Raw genomic sequence first — 27,500 nt, 5'->3', positions numbered from 1 at the left:
TGTTCTTGGTTACGCCTAAATTTATCAGGAAAAGAAACTTCCAATTTCAGATTTGTCAAATTCTAAGAAACTTTATTATCATATCTTTATCCGGGAACTGACAAACGAACGTTGTCTTATGACGTGTCCAAAAACATCAGGTAATAAGACAGCGCGGCTCAATCTTATTTCTTTACATCATTCACCACATTTTAATTTTATATCAAATAACAGCTTTTCAAAACCAAATGGTTACGTGATTTTTCCGCGAGTTTTCCCCTTGAAATGCACTTCCTTATGTATGCTAATTACTCCATGCTGGTAATTATGCTAATACTTGCGAGGAGTAGTTTTACTTTCATAAACTCCTGCACAATCTCTAAAGATAATGCATACAGCCAGTTTGTTTCCCCTTTGAAGGAAACTCGTTGTTGAGAATTAATTGCTTTGCTAAAATTCCTAAAGCTGAGAATAAATTTAACACTTCCTCTTCCCGTTCAGAAACAAGCAGGAATACTTTGCAAGGTGATGGTGATATCGGAATCTCGATATGAGTTGATTTTCAACACCCAGTACGTTGATGTAAAATAAATACATTTAATAAGTAAGGTTTTATGAAAACATGACCTATAATACAACAAAATGAAGCATTTTGTCGCAATTAAAATATTAAAAAAGAAATTTTATATATATCTTTCAATGGAATTTGTCCTCGACCAGTTGAAGCTCCTGGCAAATATTAATTTCTATAGTGCACTTGAACATTAATTTCATCGGGAGAAGGTAAGGCTGCTTAACATCATATTTATATAAAGTAGATGAAAACGGCACAGCTCTAACATGAATTTATTTTACAGCGGGTTTTCTTCCATATTTTAAAGGAAAGTATAAAGATTTTACGTATGATTTTGGTTTCGTATAGATGTTTTGTTAAAACATAGTGAGCTGATACGTAAAATACTTAAAGAATCTCGTTCATATTGATAAAGTCTCTCTCTCTCTCTCTCTCTCTCTCTCTCTCTCTCTCTCTCTCTCTCTCTCTCTCTCACACTCACACACACACACACACACACACACACACACACACTCACATTTCACGGGATGATTACTTCTATTGTTAAAATTAATTTTTCAATCTAGTACCCAATACCTTTTAACGCTTCAAACATTTACCAGCGATATAAGTACGAAGTGCTCTCCTCTGAATAATTTATTTATATTTTATCATCTATACAGATTCATTCTGTTGGAATCCTATCAAGCGCCATAACTTGTTCCCTTACGAAAGCGAGAGAACATACAATTATCCTACCCAGCTGTGGATCACACTACCCTCTCGCTCGGAGCCTTCGCTCTCACTGTTACAGTTGAATGTTCTCTTGACCAGGAATATATAATCTTCCTCGCTTTCTTCACGTTTTGTACACGTGAGCCAAACATTCGTTGGGACGTTGCTAGGCATATTGATGACGTGTACCATATTGAATGGAAACGGTGATTGAAGTTTAAGTAAAATCAAGTCATAAAAAAGTTCAGCAGTTACACATTAAAAACTGCAAAACATACGTTTGTTATAATGATCAACATGATATCCAGAATATCTTCTTTTATAAAGGAATCATTCCAGTTCAACTCATCTAGCCAGATGCTGTCTCTTTTTTGCTGTTACCAGCATTGACAATAGTTTTCATTTTCACCCTAAATATGAAAAAGGAACAAAGGACAAACACAACTGTTTTTACAAGCAAATGGAATAACACTGAGGAAGCTGCACAGGATATTCTTTCGAGTTTACGCTTGATTTCCTTACTTTTCTTGCTATTTTTGTTTTCGATGTTGATCACAGGAAGGTAAAGGTTTGAAAATGAGAAACTTCAGACCTTAGAGAAAGGAAGAGAAAATTCAGGAAAGAGAAAGCAACATCTGTTGTTTGAAGATGAAAGTGGGCAAAGTGAAGCTGCTTCAGACGAAGGTTTGAAGATTGAAGATAATTTCTTTTGAAACTATTTTATGCGCGTCTTTTAGTAATGGTTATGAAAGGCAACAGATATTTGACTGGTTCTTCTCTGATATCCATTTATTCACTCATGTTAAAAGTAGTTTATTTTTGTAAAATACATTAACAACCATTTTCCTCTTATTATTCATCACTTTTGTGTAAAAAGTCATAATAGGATATGCAATGACTGGCCCGTTAATTAGTTTTGTAACTAACTTGGTAAAAATAAGAGTAAATTGTTTCATAAGTAAAAATTATGATTCTTTAATGATATAATCAACACCTCTTGATAATCAAACGAAAACCAACATTTCTTTCGGACTTTGAAATGAGTTCATTAGCAAAGAACAAAGATAATTTCATTTTTTCCCCGGTATTTGATGATTATTCTTTGAAAAAGATATTTTGATTCAGAGATTGAGTTGGTCTTAAATGGCATTGAATGACGAGTTTGTAAATTACATAATTTTCCTTGGAACCTCATAATAATGTTTTCAATTTTTTCATGTGTCATTAGTAACTAAGCCTTTTACTCTTTATCTGAATTCTATGTCAAACATAAATAAAATGCGTGATTTAAAAGTATAAATTCAGTAGGAAATGCATAGGCATAAAAATAAATGTACAAATACAAAAAGAAAAAGAAAAAGACCGACCTGGCAACAGAGAGAGAGAGAGAGAGAGAGAGAGAGAGAGAGAGAGAGAGAAGGGGGTGGAGGGGGCCAAAAGATGTCCCCGATGTGACCCGAGATCATCTTGGACCACAGGAGGTTCCCAGGTTACCTTGAAAACAAGGGGTCCCCATTTTACCAAGGATAACAAGGTTGCCTTTGACAACAAGAATGTATGGTGATCTGAAATCATCTTGGGCCGCAGGGAGTCCTTAAGGTGGCTTGGGATCTTCTCGAACTACAGGGGCCCGCGATAGTGACTTCAGGTCACTTTGGGCAATAAGGTGGTCCTCATGGTGACCCGAGGTCTCTTGGCCACGGGGGTCAAAATGGTCTCATCTTGGGCTACGGGAACCCCCAAAGCGACCTCAGGTTACCTTGGGCAACAGGAAGGTGGCTTGTTGGCAACCCGAGATTATCTTGGGTTACATGGGTCCCCAAGGTTACCTGTGATGTGAGTGTATGTTGTTTATATATATGTGTACTCCACTTGTATTACACTTATCTTAATATGAACTTACAAATGACTTATAAAGAACTGAGTTATATTTTACGAGTAGATCCATATGATTTACATTACATCTGTATATGAACGAGACGATTCGTGATGATTTTTCAAGCTAACATAAAGTTCAATGCTCAAATAAATTGTTAGTAAAGATACCTGTATCTTAAGAATGGAGAACCCAACCTGCATATCCTCAAACTAGGTCGTCTATCTTCTTAATGCTTTCAGCCTTTATTCCGTCATTCTTCATTTTGTTGTCAGACGGAGATGAAATTAAATTCTGCGAGTTCACGTAAAGTAGATAATAGAATATGTCCTTTTAGATTCATCTTGTAGATAAATTTTCTTTAACATTTTATTATAATAAAAAATGCTATCTAGTATCATTTTCAGAGTGTAGGATACTTTATAAGCAAACACATTTTAACTGCGGAATTGCATATTATATAAGATACATCTTTGTATGAGTTTCTTTGTTCACAATTAGCGAAATAATGGAAACAGATCTTCTACAGATTAAAAATAAATACGACCAAACAAAAATGCAAGTACCTAGTCAATTGAAATGAAAGAAGTGTATCGGGCTTTTTTGATGTTCTGGGAAACGGCTGAGATGAAAATCAGTTTGGCGCTTCGGTATAATTCATATCGGCGAACTTTTAGATCGGAGTTGTTAGCGAGGCTTATCAAAGTTCAGAAATTTCCATAGAAAGGCCTAAAGGATAGATTTCCATTATTCGTATTAAAGGGTTTATTTCGCCAAAACGTCTTGAAGGATATATTTCCCTAAAAGGGAGTGAAGATTTCATTTGCCCAAAACGTATTGAAGGATATATTTCCCTAAAAGTGAGCGAAGATTGAATTTCCCCAAAACATATTGAAAGATATATATCCATAAAAGGGAATGAAGATTTTATTTCCCCAAAACGTATTGAAGGTATATTTCCCTAAAAGGGAGTGGAGATTTTATTTCCTTAAAACGTATTGAAGGATATATTTCCGTAAAAGGGAGTGGAAATTTTATTTCCCCAAAACGTATTGAAGGATATATTTCCCTAAAAGGGAGTGAAGATTTTATTTCCCTAAACGTACTGAAATACAGTTTCCGAGCTCGAATTAAAGGTTACATTTCCTAAGACGCCGAAATATACATATACCCATTTATTAGTGTTTGAGAGTATCAGTATAGATTACTGGGATGGTGTGTTTACTTTTTCTTTTGGACTATCTAATTAACTAGTTTGTGTGTTTTTAGAAATGAAGGAAGATCGCTAGTTTTTAGAGAGTAATAATAGCTCCCGTGCATTAATTCGGAAGAGGCCTGGCACTAAATACAGTTAACTTCTGTTATAGCGAATGAGTTCAAGCTTTGCCACTTGAGTAAATCATAATATTTACCTACGAGCAATAATTAAGGTCAAATCTACTTTGGAGAAAAGCGCTTCGGTGTTCGAATCGCACCTCTGCCCCCCGCCTCCCCACACAAAAATGTAATAAATTGATTTTTTTAGAAGTATAAACATTTTTAAGTAATGTTTATTAGAAGACCTCTTGCACTAGAAAATGATCGCGGAGATAACTAAGATCGGTGAAATAATTAAAGGAAGACATACATCACATTTTTAAATCAAATACGTAGAATATGAAATACTACATGACGAGTAACATATAGATTGCAAAAAGAACAAAGAAAACATAAATCATTGTAATGAATGAGTACATTAACATTATGAAAATATGACAAAGAGGATACCAGATAAACGAAGGCAAAAAAATCCATATGTTTCACAAAATACTTAAGCAGAAGGTGATAAGAAATACTCAAAGGAAATAACAACAAAACTTAGCAATCAGATACAATGAGTAGATTGTAAGGAAACAGAAGGAAAGAAGAAAGAATAAATTACTAATAGGAATTTGACCGTTGAATCAGCAACTCCATTTGTGTAATTAAGCTTACAGGCTCCGTTCTGAGTTATTAGCGAGCTGTGTGTGACCTCTAATGAGATGGGAAATACGAGTTTCCGATGAGATACTAAGCGAACGTCAATAAAGGGGGAATAAGGGGAGAGGTACATGAACGACCTACAACAAATAAAACCAACAGTTGCCACTTTAAATGAACGGGCGAAGCAAAAGGACAGTCCTTCCAAGCTATTCATTTAGGTCCATTATTTTTCCTTACTTTTTCCTGAAAGTTACAAATTGCCAGGTGTCAGGTATCTCAGTGATACACTGACTGTGCAGCTGAATCATAGAATACATATGTCAATTCATTGTTTCCTGACAATCTAAAAAAAAAAAAAAACACACAAACAAATAAAAAATAAATTCCTTTTACTTGCGCGCAGCGCCTCGCCTGAATTCTAACAATAAAAGTATATACGGCCTTCAGTATTTTTGTATATCATTTTTGGCAAAGGCGGAGTTCACAATCCCGTTTTGTGAAATGTTTCACGTCGAAGATGCGGGTTTATGCTACTGGATAACATTCGGTAACACATTCAGTGGCACTTGGTTGCCGAGGTCTACGAATTGTTAGAAACTTAGATGGAGGATACATTGTATATATTTTTTTGTTGTTTAATGAACGATTATATTCGCATCTAGTTAAAGTTCTTTTTGTTTTCATTTCGTCCCGAGGATTCTATGCTCTGTTAGTTAATTTTATCAATGATGATCCTTTTATCCAGGTATTAATGTTTTGACTGTCCCTTTTATCCAGGTATTACTTTGACAACTGTCAATTTTGTCCAGAAATGACTGTGGTGACTGTCCCTTTTGTCCAGGTATTATTGTTCTGTCTGTCCCTTTTATCTAGTTATTACCTTGCTGTCTGACACCTTTAACTAGGTATTACTATACTGTCTGTTCCTTTTATCCAGATATTACACTTGTGCCTGTCCCTTTTATCAACGTATTACTGTTCTGTGTATCCTTTTATCCAGTTATTGCTGTGGTAACTGTTACCAAAGCAATAACTGGTTAAAAGGGACAGACAGAACAGTAATACCTGGATAAAAGGGACAGTCACCACATTCAGTTATTACTGTGGTGAGTGTCCCTTTTTATACAGGTATTACCTTGCTGTATGACAGCTTTAACCAGGTATTACTGTACTCTCTGACCCTTTTATTCAGGTATTGCCTTGCTGTATGACAACTTTAACCAGGTATTACTGTAAACACTGTCCCTTTTATTCAGGTATTACTTTGGTTATTATCCCTTTTATCCAAATAGTGCACTGCTGTCTGCCCTTTTTATCAGGTATTTCTTTGGTGACTGAAAAGAACTTCTCTAGTTCATAAAATGTGGTATGATAACCCGTAGGGTGTTATTTGCCACATAAATTACAACAGGAAGGGGGAAGGTGGATAGAGAAGGGGAAGGAGCTACGGGCTTGAATCCTACAATACCAGGTTCGGTCAAATGATGGCCACTTGTCCAATTTTGTCTAGATCGGTCAAGCGGTTCGGGTTTTAATAGTGCATCAACATTCAAACAAACATAAAAACATTCACTTTTATAAGAATATATATATATAATATATATATATATATATATATATATATATAAATTATATATATACTATATATATATATATATATATTACGTATATATATATATTATATATATATATATTATATATATATATATATATATATATATATTATATATATAAAACCAATTCTAACAGCGATAATAATTACTCTAATATTAATAGTAGCATATGACATTCTGTTTTTCATTCATCTCTCATATGCAACACATCCAGTCTCATTCACAGATAACATCGATGATTATTTGGACAGATGCAAATATCATAATTATAGTTCGCAATGCTGCCTGGCTTTCCTTCATCTTCGGGATTCAGCTAAACACACACGACTGATTATGTGCTGGATCCATTAGCTACCAGGTTTGCTCGTCATGAGCAAATGTTTGCTTCGTATATACTGCTTTTGAACTTGGAAGAAGTTTTAGGACAGATGTTCTTCCAATCTGATTCATAATGAAGTCGCACATGAATATTATCATTACAGCACACGGCTTATCAAGGACGGGATAGAGATGGCGGTAAGTATAATGGTGTTTTAATGGAGAAAGCAAACAATGGGCATTTAGCAAACTGGAATAGGTGAAACAACCCCACTGTACAAAGGGTCAGGTTCATCCTCAGAACTAAATTATGCTCAAGTTCTACTAAAGTTTCTGAAGATCAGCTAACATTTGACTGCCATAATCTCTGAGAGAAGAAAATGGAAAATAATTAAGCAGTGAGAATTTTTTTAATATGTTCAAGTTGAAAACTACGAAAGTACCTAATCATCTAGACCAAATTATCTACGTACCATCTTTCATTCATATTATTGAAAAATAGTATTCGTCATCATAATATCACCATCATCATCATCATCATCATCATCATCATTCATCATCATCATCATCCTGTGATCTTGAAAATTAAAACGGGGTAAAAAAAAAAATTTAACGGAGTAAAATACGCACCAACAACATTAATATTTACCTGCCTAGTTTCTTCCAGAGGAAAGGAAAATTAAGTTTTACATAGTGAATTACTCTGCGACAAAGTAAATAGTACAACAATACCAAAAATACTTAACATAATGTCATCAATAACTAGTGGTTAATAATGACAACGAGAGATTTCCTAACATTGTCTGAGATTTAAGACATTAAAACTAGATTTTCACCTTTAAGTTACCAATGAAATGTAAAAAAACTCAGCTTTAAAAAATTTTGCAGACAAGAATACAGAAGCATTCCTCAGACTTATCAAGTTTCATGAACGTTAGAACATAAAAAAAAAGATTATTGACAACAATGCCTTTCCGCACAATAATAATAATAACAATAATAATAATAATAATAATAATAATAATGATAATAATAATAATAATAATAACAAAGCCTTTAGAAAATGCTGGAACATGGCTGAAGTCTGGAGAATTTTGCGTAACCAATCCGAGGGAAATTGGAAAATTCTTTGTAGGAAACACGACTAACATTGAATGGTCACTGATGGAAAGATACAGAAAATTAAATTCTAACTCGAATGAAAGTCGAATCAAATATTATTAACACCTCATGTAAACAAATGTTACTGTGCAAGGTAGCTGCAGAATTAAGAATTAACGGAAACACCATTAAAATTTAGCACGAAGAAGAAATTATTCAGTGGGTGGAAACAAACCGTGTGCGAATATACATATTTCATAACGCAGTATAATTTAATATCAAGATAATAATTCATTAGATGGGTCATTCCCTTCTTGGAATGCATAGTTCAATTATGTATGCCTTGGTTAATTCATAATCGAGAGTAGCAACTTTCTGCAGCGTCATGCATTTATTAATGTTTTATTACTTACTATTTATTTATTTATTTTCTTTTTTGCTCGTTTCATCGCCCTTTTCTGCTTGCCCTGCTTGTGAAATACGAAATAACATTTTCCATAGTTTTCAAGTAAAATAATTTTCCTCATGTCAACCTTTCCATTTGTATATAAAATAATATAATGAATAATATTTATTTAATATATATATAATATAATATATAATAATAATATAATATATTATTATAATATTATATATATTACTATATATATATATATTTATATATAATAATATATATATAGATATATATAATATAATATAATATAAATATATATATATATATATAAAATATATATTATATATAATATTATAATATATATATACAATATATATATATTATATATTATATAATATATATTATATATATAGATATATATATATATATATATATATATATATTTATAATATATATAATAATATAGTAATAATATATTATAATACATTAAATAATATGTTATATATATAATTTATAATGATATATTATGTGTGTGTGTTTGTATGTGTGTGTATGGCTGTATACATTTCTGCAAGGTTCTCCTGCGGGAAATGCTTCAATATTAGTGTAATGTTCACAGTTTATTTTATACTTTTTATCATCAAACCAACTAGATGAAGGAAATATGGAGAGTTCACCATTAAGCAAAGAATCTCGAGTACATAGAGAATCTGAAACCTCCCTCGAAATTCACATACTTTTCTTGGGGTATAAAATTTATTCGCGAGATTAACTCTTTCCCATATAAGGTTAGTTTACTGAGACCTTTTCCCACAAACTACTTTGTTTTCGCGAGAAGTAAGAGAGGAGTGGCTGTGGCAGGCATGTAGGGTCGGTTGAATGAAAGGATTTAGAGAGCAGAAAGTTGCCTTTTTTTTTTCAAGGAAAGGGAGAATCCGTAGCCACATATCCGCTGGCCCCCTGCACCCAGCTATACAACTCCCGACCCCCTAATGTTAGAGATAGAAAATAATTGATTTATCAAAAAAACAAGAATAAAAATTGTTAACGGCAAAACACCATCAACACTGAAATGTCCTTTTATCATTCAGTTTGATTTTCGTTTACATGAAAGACTGAATTCCCCTTATATAAAATTTTCAATAATCGTGTATAAATATATATATATATATATATATATATATATATATATATATATATATATATATATATATATATATTTGCAAAAGTCAAAAGATAGAATTTGCTTTAGTCAAAAAACAGTAGTGTATATCTGTTAGGAGTCTGGAAAAATCCGACCCAGTACACAAAATAGTTCCATGAAATATATATATATATATATATATATATATATATATATATATATATATATATATATATATATATGTGTGTGTGGTGTGTGTGTGTGTGTGTGTATGTGTATATATACTATATATATATATACCTACATATATATATATTATATATATATATATATATATATATATATATATATATATATATATATACGTAAATAGCCACATGAAAGGTGAAGAATCAAAGACCAGGTACCAAGCGCTTTCGTGTATTGCGTACACTTCTTCGGGGTACCCGAAGAAGTGTACGCAATACACGAAAGCGCTTGGTACCTGGTCTTTGATTCTTCACCTTTCATGTGGCTATTTACGTACATATTTGTCACGTGCTGTTTGGTGACTTATTGCGGATATATATATATATATATATATCATATATTTATATATATATATTATATATACATACACATATATAATATTCATATGTGTGTGTATACATACTAGGTTTTCCTCCCAACACGTGGCCATCATTAGCAAACCTCCTCGAATGCCGACTTAAGTTTTTTTTTTTTTTGGCATTTAGTTACCCCATCAATCATGAACATATGAAACTATGACCATTCATCATAGAAAAGGTGGTTAATTACGTTGCCAATGAAATTTGCATACTTAGCGCTTCCCCTTATCATTAATTTTCCATAAATTAGTTGTCAAATTACCCATCTTCGGCCAGAGGGAATTTTCACAAATAGGAGACTTATATTTCCTACATCCAATTATAGGGACTTGTTTTGTTCGCATACTTTAATAAGGTTACCTTCATGCCATTTTTTTTCGTGTATCACATCTGACTTTGACTCAATTTTTAACGTGAAAGATTTCTGTCGATATTGAGCCTTTATACCAATTCAGTTCAATTAAAGTTCTCTTAATTCTTTTATAGACTAGGAATAAGAAATAATTGAAACTAATATTCTTTATAGGGAGGTTGTCATCGACCGAAGACATCTATTTCTATGAACTATGTTGAATTCCCATAGAAAAGTTCCTTTGGTATTTTCAGAAACAGACGTGCATCATTTGCTCAGCATACTACATGATGACTAACAAAAGGAAGAGACAAATCAAGGAAAGAATAATTGAATGTGTAAATGATAGAAAGCGAATGCCAGGACATCTATCTACGAGGAACTTAATGCCCTAATCAAAGCCATAACGAGACATAAAAGAGAAAGGACAAAGAAAGAAAAAAAAAATAGAGGGATGGAACACAAATTAGAACGATAGCCCATCTCTCATTAGACAAAAGGTTTTGTGAATCAGGAAGCCGGTAATGGGTCATGCTATCAATCAATCAACCAACCAATAGTAGATTATAGATTAAAAAAAAAAAATTATCTGCTTTGAAGATAACAAAGGCTCCTTATGCTACTGACAAATGATTATCTAAAAGAATGAAACCCAGTGATATATATTACTTAACGCACATTATAACATGTCCGACTACCTTTTTAGCAGCTGGTAAGCATTATTCTTGCTGGAAAATTAATTTATATATGCAGGTCACAAATCCTCCACACTCTCTCACACACACACACACACACACACACAAAATTACATTTATATTCAAGACTAATGGCATGATAAGAAACTAGAAACTAGTGGAAAGGTAATTATGTAAAAAATGAAATAGTTTCACCGTAGTTACAAACGAAGGCAAATGTGTGAAAAATATTTGTCGTTCTTTTTTATTTTTTTGACAAAGAAAGACTTCTTTCAAGGGATGATTGGATTCAGTTGCCTCTCGGCCAGTGAAAGGGATTGAGCTGCGAGTGTGTATGTGTGTGTGTGTGTGTGTGTGTGTGTGAGGAGAGAGAGAGAGAGAGAGAGAGAGAGAGAGAGAGAGAGAGAGAGAGAGAGAGAGAGAGAGAGACTGCCAAACACAAATAGTATAAGAACTGCAACGTATGGTACATGAAAGGAAGGGGGATTAGAAATTCAACTTGAGGCCAAAGAAGAACAAAAGACTTACCCTACATATAATTTTCACAGAGCGATAAAAGTTCCATTCGATCACTAGATGGAAAGTTCCTAAGCTTATGATTTATGATTATACCATAACTATAAGAATAGAAAATATTGTCTAAAGAAAAAAAAAGAAATAGGTTTTCCATTTATGAATAAAATAAAATTTTATAGCACACCTGGTGAGAACAAAATTGTAGTTTATATATAAGATGACAATGCTGAAGAATACATCTATATTAAAGTCTGGAGATTTAATTGAGTCTGGTTGACGAAGTTAGACAATTACATTGATGTTCTTTCTCTTCTCTATATCACCATGATTATTGGAATCCAGGCAAAGAAGTTACACAGAAAAAGAGTCGCAAGGAAAAAAAGTCTCAGGAAAAGAAATCACATTAGTCTTTCCTAGATAGTGAAGCGCAAGGGTAAATTTTAACCCGGTATGTATCCATGTATCCACCTTTGCGGCGTGTTTAGTACTAGGATAATCCTCTTTACTGCAAGCCTGTTGGGGATTACCGTAAAAACATAAAAGACAGTTAATATAAAAAAGAGTAATGACCCCCAGGATTATTGTAAATTTTCCACTGTAGCTTGATTATTGACCAACATAAATTAGTGTGACTTTTTTCCTCTGACTTTACTTCCGGCTGCCGTTTATCGGGTAATTTTATTTGCAATTTATTAACAACGAATTGAAAGTCCTACAGACCTTCAGCAAAGAATTATATTACCTTTACAAAGCGAAAAGAAACCAGTCTTGTCATAAGAATGTAAGGCCATCGGAAAAATAGACTAAACATCCACTAAACTACAGATAGCATCGTTGATTATCAATTGAAAGCATTTACTACATGTAAAAGTAAAATATATCAACACGCGGAGATAACGTATCTCTCAGACATCATAAACAGCCTGAAAAGAAGTTAACGGTTTATTGATAATTCCTACCGGTGCTTTATACCATTAGTCAGTATTGGCCAAGTGTTCGTTCTTCACTTACAGTCGTTGACATATTTTCAACTTGTTTGTGATATGCAATAGAGAAGTTGCCAACGTGTGAGATCATGACATGTTTTTTCTTGTTATGTAAACAAGTCTTAAGAATAACGTATATCTGCTTTCGTGAGGCTTATGAATTGTCGACTTTGGAAAATATGATAGTTATTAGCAAGATACGTCGCCACCCAATACGTAGTTTTTACCTAATAACAATTCAAATTCTAATACCGAAGAATCTTAAGTTACTCTAATCTGAATTGAAACGGTCCCATTTCAAGAAGTTCGCTGACTTTACACGGGAAGCCTGATCAGTGGCAAAATACTTAACACTTCTTGGAAACAGCTTTATCACTCGTAGCGCCGAGAATAAATTTATTTTATTAGTCTTAGCGCTTCACACATTTCACTCTAGAGTGCAAAGCGAGACTTATACCTAAGAAATATGCAACAACATCTGCATCAATATCAAAATTGACACCGTAGAAAGTTGTGGAAAATATATCATATACTACCAATGTTTAAGATAGCAATATATTTTTCACCCATCTCCTATTACGCCCCTAACTTCATATTTGCTTCTGAGCCCTCTACCTCTAGATTCAAAATAAGCATAGTTTCCCGATGAATAACTCTGTGTCTTACGTTATGAAAAATGTGCTCATCCACTGGACTCTACTTTACTTCACATAACAGAGTTTAATTGTATCACAATCCGTAGGCAAGACGCAAAATATAAATAGCACAACTCACCCTACCATTCTTTTGTGCCAGTTTTATAAAAGATAACGATAATATTATCCAGATAGAGGTGCTGTTCAGGTTAACGTATTGTAAATATACAACAAAAACATTTGTGAGTCACAGATATAAGAATTGTAAGAATTGCCACGAGGATGAATCACCTTCCATAATAAAAAAAAAAAAATCGAATCAAAATAAGACATTTCGTGGTAATGTTTTTGCTATTCAAATGAATTGTGTTTGAGTTACGAAAACTTCAGATATGTACATTTAAAGAAAGCATCTCCTGATTATTCAGGAAATGTGTAACAGGTGCGCTTCGATCTAAATCAATTTTATGTAAAGCAGTGAAAATGGATTTATGGATATATCTGCACTTCAAAGCAACATGCAAAAGCACTTAATTGCCTATTACTTTACGTGCCCATTGTACAAAAGGCAAAATTCGCTACTAACATCAATATTTTGCAACGTTGAAAACCTTTAAATTCTAATAACTCTTATACACTTGAAAATGAATCATGAAAAGAATTTAAATGGCCTGATTAACATTTATTCAACTTCCTTTCAAATCAATAGGTGCTTTTTGTATTAGGAAAATTAAGTATAAAATCATTACGTAACAGATAATGGTAAAAGGAAATAAGGACTAATGCTACAATAATGTTCACGTTTACTAAAACTACTGCATAGAAGGACTATTCGAAGTGTTGATTTATTATGCAAAACGTTTAAAGTCGAAACTAGTACGCTAATTTTTCATTTCCCGTTATATATACACACACACACACAAACACACACACACACACACACACACACACACACACACATATATATATATATATATATAATATATATATATATATATATATATATAGAGAGAGAGAGAGAGAGAGAGAGGAGAGACGAGAGAGAGGGGGGGTCTTAACCTCATCTCGCAAAGTAACACGTCAGACTCCGATCTTATGTAGGGTCCCATTTCATGAAAATCTTTTTCAGTTCATTTTTAAGTTAGCTGATTATTATGCGTTTGGTACTTAAGTCAGCTGTTGTGAACTTCAGCTAGTGTAAACGAGGATACAGGACTGCTAACTTTAGTCCAAAATATCTACAAGAAATTTTTACCACCGGTTAGCATGTGTAAGTGGCGTTCTAAAGCCGTTAAATTCTGCGAGAATATAATCCAGCGAATTTGTTAGACAGGCGGAAATATATCCAGAAATTGGACTCATTTCGATCCTTCGTATTGACTCGAATGATTAAAACTCGAGTTTGTTTGCGATTCTATTCAGTCTAATAGGATTCCAACTCATCATCCCGTGCTCGGATTTCCTGTCATTAAGGAGAATGTTTGAAGTGGGAGTCGGCGAGAAGTTATCGCGGTAGGATGTTTAACTTTTACGACCGTTTTTCAATACCAGATTTATCGAAACAATTTTACTAAATCGGCCCAAAGCGTTTAAAAAGTTCCGCCGATTAACTGAAAACGTGATAAGAGTGAAAACTAAAGGAAGAGCCTAGGTGGAATTTTTCGTCAGAGGAATGTATTAGTTGAAACTAAGGATCTGATAAGAAAATCTTTAGGCTAAGATGCAGAACCATATTACAGGTTTTTCCCCATTTCGTGAATTCTATGAGATTAAATATCTTATCACAAAATAACTTGTCCTCTCTCTCTCTCTCTCTCTCTCTCTCACACACACACACACACACCTGTGCATATATACTATGCATACATGCATTCATAATGTGTGTGTGTTCGTATATATATATATATATATATATATATATATATATATATATATATATATATATATATATATATATAGTATATATATATATATATATATGGTCACCGAATGATTATGGGGTGTAAATCATAAAAAGACAAATAAGCCACGATAACTTTAGGCGTTTTAACATAGTAAGGTAGGATGTACAAAGATCCTAACTGCAGAAATAGTAAAAATCAGGAATGAAAACGGTTCTAAATCTTCGAATCTGCAAACGAAGATGTAGTACAAAAAGAAAGTGAAGCGGAAGGTAGAAGAGCTTGTGCGCCCTTTAATATTAAATAATAAAGAAGAATTATTTTACCATGAGTTTTTGACCAATTTTGAGAGGACATCAATTCTCGTACCGTAGCAGTTGCGTAATAACACTGGATTGTCATATTTCAATTTCTGCGTAATTTATTCTCGACTCTTTATATAGCCATCTGTATTATAATCTGCTTAAGTGGTTGGTGTCCTTATCAAGTTTCCTTATCCAATGCACTTGTTTTTCGGTTAAGCAGAAGAAAAATTTGTGTACATTCGCGTTCATTTGATATGGTTTACCCAATGGCGTGACTGGTAAAACAAATGCAAAAATGTATGCTATATGGAATGTGGAAAATCATTTCTTAGTATAGACTTCCCCGCCACCAATCTTCCTTCCTCTCAAAAAAAAAAAAAAAAAAAATATATATATATATATATATATATATATATATATGAATAATTATCACATCGAACCGTGATCCATTTATATATCAATTCAAGCTACAAATGTCCTTTAATATCTAATTCACTTTACCTCCCAAATGATATATTTTCATAAATGTACCGAAGGGGAATTTTTTAGTTGATAATAATTTCGTCCCCCCATGGGATCGAACCACCGTCCAAGTGGACGGGGACGAAATCAGGACAGTCAGTGACGCTATCCAATCAGCCAACAGAGACGCTATAAGTTCATATCGATTCTGACCTTACAAATCACCCTCGATCTCGGTGCTTTCGTAATTAGAATCGATATGGAACCCGTCTACCATGTTAGCCAATTCGAGCGTTTGACAGCACGTAGCCTTTAGTTATGATTCTGACCGTACAAATCACCCTCGATCTCGGTGCTTTCGTAATTAGAATCGATATGGAACCCGTCTACCATGTAGCCAATTCGAGCGTTTGACAGCACGTAGCCTTTTGTTATGAATAATTATCACATCGAACCGTGATCCATTTATATATCATTCAAGCTGCAAATGTCCTTTAATATCGATATGAACTTATAGCGTCTCTGTTGGCTGATTGGATAGCGTCACTGACTGTCCTGATTTCGTCCCTGTCCACTTGGACGGTGGTTTCGATCACATGGGGGGACGAAATTATTATCCACTAAAAAATTCCCCACGTACTATATATATATTATTTGGGAGGTAAGTGAATTTAGATATTAAATTGGACATTTGTAGCTTGAATTGATATATAAATGGATCACGGTTCGATGTGATAATTCATAAACAAAAGGCTACGTGCTGTCAAACGCTCGAATTGGCTAACATGGTAGACGGGGTTCCATATCGATTCTAAATACGAAAGCACCGAGATCGAGGGTGATTTGTAAGGTCAGAATCGATATGAACTTATAGCGTCTCTGTTGGCTGATTGGATAGCGTCACTGACTGTCCTGATTTCGTCCCTTGTCCACTTGGACGGTGGTTTGATCCCATGGGGGGACGAAATTATTATCAACTAAAAAATTCCCCTTCGTACATATATGAAAATATATCATTTGGGAGGTAAAGTGAATTTAGATATTAAAGGACATTTGTAGCTTGAATTGAGATATATATATATATATATATATATATATATATATATATATATATATATATATATATATATAATATATATATATATGTATATATATATATATATATATATATATATATATATATATATTATATATATATATATATATACCTATATATATATATATATATATATATATATATATATATATATATACTATATATATATATATATATATATATATATATATATATATATATATATATATATATATAAGATACCCAGCAAAGCCGAATTACATAAAGACACCGAACTCCAGTCACCAATTCCATCCCTTGAAACATCAATGGGTCTAAATGACAGAAGAAATAAAGGTTGAATTTCAAAGAGTGGTCCCCGAGTGTTCGCTGTACGTTATAGGCCTCAGAATCGGGAGTCCAGATCACGAACAAGGGAATTTCATTAAGAAACTTTTGCCTCAACAAATCTAAGCAACTTTTTTCGCCGTGGGCCCGTTGTAGGAGATACTTGTAACTTGTTCCTAAGCAGCGGTTTCGGATCTGTTCGGATTTGGTATGGCGTTAGGTTCGTCTTTAAATTCAGTTTGGTAGAGTTATCGGGGAATCAACGTCTGAAATGGTTAGATTGAAAATAAGCCATAATATAAATATATTACATTTTTATTATTAACGATAATTAATATAAAATTCTTAACATTATAATCAGGACGTAGATGTTTGCACGTAAAATAAACCTCGTAAGGCGAAGTAAGAAAAATATTTTGGCTGAACATTAGATTATAGAAAAAGAAAACGCCCGCAAGCATCGGCAAGTATCTTTTCTACAAGGTCCACTTGGTTTTGATATTACATAAATTTCATTCAGTTTCAACACTTCGTCTCCATTACACCATTTAACTGGGGCTCCTTTAAAGATAGGTCATCGAAACTTGTGCCATCAACTGAGCGAAGAACCAGTTACATTATTTGAGAGTCAAATAGCGGTTATCGTCAGTTATTCTCTCTCTCTCTCTCTCTCCTTTCAGTCTGTCTCTGTTCACCACTAAATTTTAATATCCAGCTCTATTTCCTATTGTCAATAACAAGATGCGTCCTTAACCTTTACTCCAATCGAAATGGATTTTTTTTTTATTGAGTGAATCTAATGAAATCCCGATTGGTTAGATTTATGATCACCTTGTGTAATAAGAATGAAATCCGAAGAAATACCTCCAAACGCTTCCTTGGGAGATGGCACGGAGCTATTTCGAAGTCCTCCATCTTCACCACGCATCAATTAATATGAACTATTAGGCCATCACAAGTGCCTCTCTTCAGACCGAACCCTCCTGGAATGCTGGAATTATATGTGTGTGAGAGAGAGAGAGAGAGAGAGAGAGAGAGAGAGAGAGAGAGAGAGAGAGAGAGAGAGGGAGGGAGGAAAGGAGGAGAGAGAACTTGTAAATCTGGTGAAAATATAAGGGTGAAATTACTCGTGCTCAAAAAGATTTGCTTTAAAATGGTGTAATTTTAACCTCATGGCAAATAATCGGGCAACTCAAATGATATCGTAGGAAAAGTGTAACATATCTGAAAGGATGTTGACAAAAATGTATCATTAGTGCAAAGTACAATAATTAGCAAAAACTAAATTTTTTGGGCTTTAATAGTGAGTTATAATTTTATTCTGCACCAAATGAGTTATTTTAATGTTATTTATTTATTTTTATTATTTCATCTGTTTGAATTTATTAGTCTTCTCAAATGAGAGCTTTCTACCATATGTTTTTGTAAATCCAGTATTTGCTATTATTCCATGGACGAGGAAACATTTATTTTAATTTTTTAGGGATGAAGGAACAAATAGCATATAAATTCCGGATAGAGGAAGTTTTTTAATTGGGAAAATCTGTATCTTTATTCTAAAGAGCAAGTCTTTGAGCGTGGAGGTTTTTTTCCCCCCCCCCCTTTTTTTTTTGCTTATTTTGGGCTTTTTTTGTACTGCTCTTTCATTTCTATTATTCCAAATAAACAGTATTGCCTTATAACTTCCAGAAACTTCTGCTCTAACGGAGAATAAGATTTTTTTATCTTAAATTTAATGCTGATAAATTTTGAACTATATACTACCTCCTAGTGCATTGATGACGGGATGCCCATACTTACCAACATTCTGCACTTACCTAAGACATCCACCGTTTTATATTTCCCAAAAACTGAGCCACGAACTCATTAACATTCCTGAAAGTATTATTGTTGTCTCACTTCTTTTTTCATTCCTTGACGTTTACCAAACAACTCGTTATTGTTTTATTCTTACATAAATAAACCAAACGTTATGCTGTTTACGTTGAAATAATGATACGGATTTTTTTTATTATTGCTATAAACCTTCTTTATTTTAATGTAGACTTATTTCATTGGTTTAATGGAAATTTTTTGAGATTTTAAATTCAATTTAGGATATCCTGGATCTATACAAATCATGTATGTATGCAGATTTGTTGTTTTATAATAATATTCAGTGACAGGAACCCCAGAGGCGACAGCATGGACGAGCTTCGATTCCTTTCATTAAGATTTCTGTACTGCGAAGTGGTCATATTTAGATTGAAGAGTTCCAAGTTCTAGTTTCACCTTCAACGAACTGAATAGACAGCAAAATGCCATTCGTTTCCATAACTTCGTATAATCTTACGTGCCTTTTTGTTTTCATTTTTCCTCTTTTCGGTTTTAATTCTAACTCCTTGTTTATTCTTGTCTCGGTACATTCTTGTATTTATTACCCACATTTCTTAGATGTGAGTATTTCAGAATGTAACGTAAGGAAATTGGTGGCCAAAATTTTTTTCAAGAATATACAAGATAATGCTGGAAAAATATTTAGATAAATATCACACGTTTCAATATGCTGTACATTAAATACTAAGATTATTTATTGAATAAAATTTGTCTCAGAGTTAAAGAAACTTTCAAGGTAAACCAAACTGAAAACGTGATTCCTATTTACACAGTGATTTTTTTCTTTTACATAGTAAGCCTCAGACCTATATCCATATCGTCCAAACACTTTGCAGAGCGCCTCAGTAAAGCTAGAAAAGTTAGCTCAAACGGACTTCAAGAGAGCTTGTTTTGACTTTGTCCTCTTCTTTCCCAGTTCCGATCCTTCTCCAAATAGAGAGAGAGAGAGAGAGAGAGAGAGAGAGAGAGAGAGAGAGAGAGAGAGAGAGAGAGGCAGAAAGCATTAGTATGATCGTTGGTCAAAATAAATATTTTGTAAGGGTATTTAGCATGATATATTCAGAGACCATAACGACTTGACTTGCAATTTTAACTGTGATAGAATATTTATATACTCTACGACGAACAATCAGTGAATACTCTGCATAAGCAAATGCCACGTGCCTTTGTTTAGTTATATATGGTTGGAGTATTTGGAAACGTTATCTTTGAAAAAAAAAAAAAATATATATATATATATATATATATATATATATATATATATACGTATATATATATATATATATATATATATATATATATATATATACGTATATATATATATATATATATATATATATATATATATATATATATATATATATATATATATATATATATATATATATTACCAGGACAGAAAAGAATGATTGAGAATGGAACGGAGGTGATTTACATATTAAAGGAGTCCACGTCAAGAGGTAGGAAAAATCATGACTCATCTAGTGTTGCCTAAATATCGCATTTATATGATAATGAGAAATTTGGCTCATGGCAATCATACTGGTAGTTAGAAATTTCGCACAATGTATTGCATCTCAACTAGAATCTTATTGAGAAATATACGGATGTATTGCGTATAAGGAAACCCTACCATTGTGATTGTATTACTTCAAGGGGGTTTAATCGGAAGCAATAAAGGGTAAAGGATGGGAATAATTATGAAGATGGAAGGGCTTAAGAGGTATTCGGATGCAAAAGGAGTGTAATGAAAGAACCAACTAGAGGGAAAAGGATATTGCAAAATTACCTCAGGTTCTTTTGATTTTTTTTTCATCATTACTCTGTTCTTATGAAAGGAATTAAAAATTAAGTAACTAAACGCTTGCTTCAGCTGAAATCCCATGGTACTGACCCTCTGCTAAGAATGCAAATTGATTATCATTTATTTTGCATAAGCTAATAATGTCATAGATTCGTTTATCACTGTTGAAAGTAAGCTTTTATTATAAATATGTTTAAATGCATTCTCTCTCTCTCTCTCTCTCTCTCTCTCGCTCTCTCTCTCTCTCTCTCTCTCTCTCTCTCTCTCTCTCTCGTCTTTTCATATGCCTCACCTAGGTTTTTGTGCATAATTCGTCAACAACGTTCCTACTTCTCTCAAGAATCAGCTGAGAGATGTACTTAACTCTTTTACCTCTTTCCATGTGGTTTTTTTCTTATTTGGGTTAATTAATAATTTTCAGCGGTTGGTTTTGTTGAATCTTCGAATACAAAAGTCACTTTAGTTACGTCCACTTCTCTTTTGATAATGCAACTGTTTGATGGACCTATTTTTTTTAAATAAAGGAAATATATTTGTAAGGAAAAACATGTCAAAAACACGTTTGAAAACCAATAAAAAAACTTACAATGAAAAACTGTATATGTATCAAGAAATCACAAACATTAAGCACGTGATTTTGTTTGTTAGCTGAAGCCACTAAGAAAAAAAAGGCAGAGTGCCAAGTACTTTCGTGTAATTAACACATCTTCGTGTTAAATACACGAAAGTACTTGGCACTCTGTCTTTTCTTTTTTAAATGTTCCCAGTGGCTTCAGAACACACACTCACACACACACACACACAACACACACACATATAATATATATATAATATATACTATATATTATATATATATATATATATATATTATATGTGTGTGTGTTGTGTGTGTGTGTGTGTGTGTGTGGGTGGGTGTATGCGTGTACTTTGTCAATGAAAGTTGATATATACTACTCGATTTTACAGCAAAAATCTATATGAGTCCCTGTGTCTGTAATAAATTCTAATACCTCCCATGTAAAGACAAATATTTGATTTTTGCAATGAAAACACTCTTTCCAGTAACCTGGAATAATTAGTACAAACGCTTGTTATTGCTCTTGTGATAAAATACTGGCGTAATAGACTGTCAACTTCATCAAGTAATGTTTTGATTCAAGGTTGGCCATATATCTGTTCAAAGGCAGATGAGAGTATATTTCAATAAACAAAGGAAAAAGGGCTTTGCTCATGAGATACAACATCGTTCGTTTACATGAAATTTTTATATCTCCGATAGATGTCAGCGATCCGTTTCGTTAATGACGTTCAAATACGCTCAGTATATATGAGTGCATCATCTATCTTTGCTCATTTTTCTTGTAACAATCAGTTTCTTGATTTACTTGCGTCCGGCACTCGTATTGCTTCTATGGTTGCAATGAAAATATGAAGTTGTGTTTGTCTTTATACCTAAATGTAAAGTTAATCAAATTAATTAGAATTTTAAGCATTCTTAATCTTTATCATTTGAAGTGGTCAGAAGATTTTCCCTTTCACGCGTTTCATCAACAGTGCCACCATGAAAATAGTTTAGACGTTTAAGTGTTAAACGATTTTCATGTAATGAAGAATTCGAAGACTAAGAAGAAAACACAAGAGACAATCGTATGAATTGCTAAAAGAGAATCTACGTTATATTAATCAAAAGGAAGATAAAGAAAAAACAAATTCAAAATATCGGGAAGCTCTTTGCATTGTATAGCCTCTATTTAACAAGATGGTAATCGCATCCACATGAGTAAAGAGTGCAACTAATTGTAAATATGTTCAAATATGGCACCGTCTATTTAGTGGATGGAACTACCACTATCAAAAACCAAACACGTGGAATTTGTGTTGGAATCAGGTATGTGGATATTTGTTATCTATAACCGTGATTATTCATTTAAAAGCCAAAGCAAAAAGCCTGTTGGTAGTAAGCGAAACAGCACTAGAAACAAACTGTACAGTTTTAATTAAGTTGAGAAAGGTCATTCATTTCAAAATGACCACAATGAACATTTTCCAAATTACTATATAACCAACTGTTTATTATATATAACCTATACAACCGAATGGAAGCTAAAGACACGATTAATTAATGATTCGAACCCTTGGTATATAAAACTAAGACATTTGTAATGATAAAACACCGAGGGATAGAACGCACCAAAGCAAGAAGCTAAAGAAGCATTTCTGGAAATAATAGTAGCAGGCAAAATCCTGCGTTTCTGGAAGCTGAGGCCACTGCAATAATATAAAGCATTCGAAGAGGTCATAAGAACCTGACTTCCCTGCCAGGCGCTGGCAAATAAACAGGTTTGAATCCTAGGCACGTTGTGGATATAGAGATGAGCAAGATTTCTTCTTTGTCGGAAAGAAACTAAATATATTCCACTCCTTTTCAGGCGCAGACAGTAAAATAATATTGGTAGTTGGCTTCTGCCACAATCCTAGTAAGATTTAAAAAAGACGCCAGTGGTGTTGTCCCTCGCAGATAAACATTCCCTCGAGATGTATGGGCAGCACTTGTCTCTGTTGGCCATTTAAGCTGTAAAAGTCTTTAAATGAGAGTTTGGATTTGTCCTCCAAGAGGACATCTGGGCCAAGAGTTTCGGTTTGTTTCAACTTTTTGTAGTGGGTAAATGGATTAAAGTTCTAGTTCTCGTGACTCTTGCAAATCTATTGTTAGGCTGTCTTCTTTCTTCTTCTTTTTTCACGGAACGGATATATTCATTCCTTCTTCATGGAAACAATCCTTGTTAATGCGTAACAACGATGTAGAATGATAATTAGTGAATAAATGTTTTATTTTCTGGCCAGAATAATTTTCTAGGCATTTGTCTCACAACAACATTTTCTCGTGTTGCTTTGTTTGAGCAGAAAACTTTGTTTCAAGAATTGCTAACGAAGACTAATGCCTACTGACGAGTATGTGTATTGTAAAAATAATTAGAATTCCATATTCTACGCAATCATACGATGAAAACCGATTTTTTGTTGGTCATACGCTTTTCCTCGAAATGAGATATATGTACCGACATAATAGCAAGAGGATTGAAAATTAACAGGAAAATTAATAGTGTATGGTATAAAAGTAATATTAAAAAACTCGTCTGTTTCTGATCACTTAAAGGATATCTAGTGGTCTTCTGTGTATTATAAAGAAATATCACAAAGTACCATACTATGAAGAATTTATAAAGGTTTGGAAAAAATCTCAATAAAAATCTGTTATGGAGATTTACAAATAACATGATGAACATTTAAATATAACACGTAAAAAGCAATAAGGTAGACTATTATTAACGATAAAAAAAAAAAAACTTTCAATGAAGAGGCTTCAAGTCTCTTCATCTTTAAATTCTTTATTCTTGACCTTGGTTACCTGTCGTATTGGATTTGTCTTGGCTAAACATTTAAAACAAACGTTATCTCATCAGCCATTGAAATAATGTTTTTCATACAAGACCAATCTTTATATAATTAAAAGTAGGCTGCATTGAGAGTGTTGAAAAATCGAATATAAAGGTAGTGACAAAATACTTCATATCCTTTGAAAGCCATGTTGTACAAAGATTCCTTACCATACTGAAGGCAACTTGAATATCAGGCAGAGGAGGATGGAAGTAACAAAAGCATCCAATCAATACCAATCAAAACCCTTACCTCAATAAACGCTAGTATGACCACAACGCTATGACGTCCTGTGTAAAGATTATATTAAAATCAGCTAGACAAAAATTCTACTTTTTCATACAGAAAATTGATTCAAGAATTCTAGTTCGCTCTGTAGGGATATTGTAGTTACAAGACTGGAGGTGAAACATTTGGAGAGGTCAGAAGCGAGGTATCACATGGGTTTTGTAGAAAACGTGAAGATTAAAGGCGAAGGTTATCATGTGCATTATAACGAGTTTGGAGATCATATGAACGTTGTTGAACTGGATAAAAACAAAAGCTTTCCGAATCGTTTCAAATGTTTATATCTTAGGCGGAAACAATAATGTCACAAGATGAATCTGACTCTCCACGAGCAGACAGAATCACACTTAGTACTGCATAGGCATTTCACGTTGACGGTTACTGTCGGCTATGATTTTCTTTATAAGTCAAAGGCGACGAGAAGCAATATAATGAAACTGAAAAATATTTTTACTAAACTATACTGGAAAGCCGTGAAGTCCCAATACTATACTCTGTTTTTTCATCTGTCCATCCGCCTGTGGTGTTTTTGTATGGTAACACTGCGTCCTGGGCTTTAGATAGTTACGCTATGTGTAAGTTTTAGGTAAATAAAAGGATATCTGGGTGTACATTTGCAACTGAAAAGGGTTTTAATAATTTACTGTATGCGAATTACACCGATAATATTCGAAATAGGATATTATTATAATCGTTGAATTTAAGCTGAATGTAACTGTCTAAAAGCCCGGGACGCAGTGTTACCATACAAAAACACCACAGGCGGATGGACAGATGGAAAAAAACAGAGTATAGTGATATAGGCTTGACAGCAAGTTAATATCCCGAATCATAATTTGCACAGTGTCCAAGCTTAGCAGTTCCAACCCATAGTCTTTTAAGGCTCCTTGTCAATATTTGTATTGTTTGCAGTTCGAAAATGGTTGATGAACTAATGCTCAATAGAACATGTAACTAAATGAAGTGGTATCATTTAGAGACTGCTGAACGAAAAAAATACCATGGATAGAAGGAATAAAGTTACTCACAAGCTGCCTTTGTGAAAATAAAAGAAAACTAACGGCTTTGACGATACCCCGCAATAACGGAAAAAATACTCACCTTATGTTACTGCAATAAGTTTTGTAATAAGCTGCATAATGATTTAATAAGCTATTACATCGTAAGTCATTGGGGAAATTAAACTATTCACTGCTAACGAGTTCGTAAATGCCCCTAACGGCCAGGAAATGAGTAAAAGGAGAGCGGAAATGAGAGACACATCATAGCGATTACAGTTATCAGGAAACTCATATAATTACCTGACCGTTGACTATTAGATAAATGGGAGATAAGTAGTAGTTTCAAATCAGTAAGTGATAAACAGAAAGAGCCTTTCATTTTAAACTTTTGTCTGATGAGTGATGACTGTTTTCTTATATGAGGAAAAATTCAAAGAAAAATGTTGATGATAATATCCATTATGATGTCGAAATATATCGAAAAATTATTATATATGAATAATTAGAGAAACATTCTTTTACAACAAGATAACAGGCGTACCAACAGATGATCAAAATACCTATGCATTTACTCTTCAACTCGGTACCATTTGGTTTCCAAATGGAGGTCAAGACTTGGCGCCAGTTAATCAACTAGAAACGTACTCTGTTAATATGCAGTTACCTTTTCGGAGTATATGAATGCGGCTGATCACTCGGAACAGCAGCACCTTGATTGCGCTAATTGGAGAGGACCGTTGAATGTCTGTGTGAGACCCGACGTTAGATTGCTCAGAATGGGAAATTATCTTTTAAGTGTCACATGAATTTTATCGAGCGTTCATTCATTTGAATAGTTGACCTCAGATATCAAATCCTAATTTACTCTATTTATTTTGCATCAATCAACTTGCACTTACGAATAACAATTTAAGTATCTTTACTATTCAAAATATTCTCAAATCAGTATACCCATAAATATTTCGGTGATACGAAAAAAAAATCAAAACCACTAAGAACTCCCTCATCAGCATCGCCTAACCTTTTCTCTCTCTCTCTCTCTCTCTCTCTCTCTCTCTCTCTCTGTCTGTCTACGGATGAATGATTGACAGATCAAAGATTTCTGCTAAATTATTATTGCCCCTTTATAATTATTATATTGTCTATTATGAAATATTTTATGATATATTTTGTTCTGAAATATCTATCATGTTGTATTGAATCAGTAATTACATAACACTTACTGTTTTTTTTTTCCTCTTTTCAGGATGGGCACTTGTCTACGATGTCAAACAAGCTTATAAAGAAAACGCCATGTACAACATAATCGTTGGCATATTTTGAACGGATAAGGTGGTGAATAATATTAACAGAGATTTTCATAAATAAGGTCATGAAGTGTGGAAATGAAAAACAAAAATTATCTTGAAACAAAACATAACTCGAGTTAGATAACGAAATACAAGTTATCTGTTTATAACTAAAGTCTATACGTTTTGAGAATACTCAAGTTGAGATCATACGTAATAATGTTTGAGAAAGCAACAAACAAAACAGTTTTCTTTCGGTCAAATAGTA

The 27,500-nt window shown here is 33.3% G+C and overlaps 1 protein-coding gene across 3 annotated transcripts in view; it reads left to right on the top strand.

Moving 5' to 3' along the window:
- LOC135215611 (uncharacterized) overlaps nucleotides 1–27,500 on the top strand; it is a 238,567-nt gene that overhangs the window by 96,441 nt on the left and 114,626 nt on the right. For all 3 annotated transcript variants that reach the window (XM_064250510.1, XM_064250509.1, XM_064250508.1), the window contains exon 4: nucleotides 27,190–27,500. This exon is cut by the window's right edge and continues 1,124 nt beyond it. The gene's annotated coding sequence lies outside the window, so the exon portion shown is untranslated. The remainder of the gene's footprint in view (nucleotides 1–27,189) is intronic.

Source organism: Macrobrachium nipponense, chromosome 5, assembly GCF_015104395.2.
Source record: "Macrobrachium nipponense isolate FS-2020 chromosome 5, ASM1510439v2, whole genome shotgun sequence".
NCBI classification, from domain to species: domain Eukaryota; kingdom Metazoa; phylum Arthropoda; class Malacostraca; order Decapoda; family Palaemonidae; genus Macrobrachium; species Macrobrachium nipponense.
This window is presented reverse-complemented; position numbering and strand designations above follow the sequence as displayed.